The following is a 1,089-nucleotide window of genomic DNA, read 5'->3' on the forward strand; positions in this document are numbered from 1 at the left end:
ACAGATTCCGTTTGTGAAACAGGCTCTGCTTGTGAAACAGGCTCCGTTTGTGAAACAGGCTCCGTTTCTGAGAAAGACCTTATTCAAGATTAAGATAATTATATGTATAACTTGCCGTTATATATATATAATTATTTGTTTTACATTTATTACAAATTAAAAGTAAAATTTTAAGATATAAGAGTTTTAACAAGGCTCTGTAATATAAATATAAATTTAACGTATAAGACGGGCAACAAGAGCCAAATCGCGGATGACAATGCGTTATCCTAACGAAACTAAATAATTTTTCGTTAGAAATAAATACCGGTGCACAAGGCACCAAATTTTTACTTGGACACGGCCAAGATTTTAAATATGAAATAATCTCATATTTTGAGATTTAATTTCAATACCCCTTTAACCCCCCTACGGAAAATAAATAAATAAATGCAAGAGAAAAATATAGATCCGAAAATCGCTGAATCGGGAATCGAACCCGAGACCTTTCGCTTGCCGGGCGACTGCTCTTCCAGCTGAGCTATTCAGATCCTTTCGATTCTATACTTTTCTCTGTTATATATATTAATGTTGGTAAACAAACGCATTTTTTAAGCCAGCGTGTATCAAATATAAGAGTTTTAACAAGGCTCTGTAATATAAATATAAATTTAACGTATAAGAGAATTTATATTACAGAGCCTTGTTAAAACTCTTATATTTGATACACGCTGGCTTAAAAAATGCGTTTGTTTACCAACATTAATATATATAACAGAGAAAAGTATAGAATCGAAAGGATCTGAATAGCTCAGCTGGAAGAGCAGTCGCCCGGCAAGCGAAAGGTCTCGGGTTCGATTCCCGATTCAGAGATTTTCGGATCTATATTTTTCTCTTGCATTTATTTATTTATTTTTCGTAGGGGGGTTAAAGGGGTATTGAAATTAAATCTCAAAATATGAGATTATTTCATATTTAAAATCTTGGCCGTGTCCAAGTAAAAATTTGGTGCCTTGTGCACCGGTATTTATTTCTAACGAAAAATTATTTAGTTTCGTTAGGATAACGCATTGTCATCCGCGATTTGGCTCTTGTTGCCCGTCTTATACG

General features: G+C 33.8%; 1 pseudogene; it reads left to right on the plus strand.

The window, feature by feature from the left end:
- Window positions 1-117, plus strand: part of LOC114945047 (uncharacterized) — a 5,438-nt pseudogene extending 5,321 nt beyond the window's left edge.
- Window positions 118-1,089: the final 972 nt, after the last annotated feature.

The sequence above is a fragment of the Nylanderia fulva genome, unplaced genomic scaffold, assembly GCF_048542155.1.
Source record: "Nylanderia fulva isolate GAGA-0341 unplaced genomic scaffold, ASM4854215v1 Scaffold117, whole genome shotgun sequence".
In the NCBI taxonomy this organism is placed as follows: domain Eukaryota; kingdom Metazoa; phylum Arthropoda; class Insecta; order Hymenoptera; family Formicidae; genus Nylanderia; species Nylanderia fulva.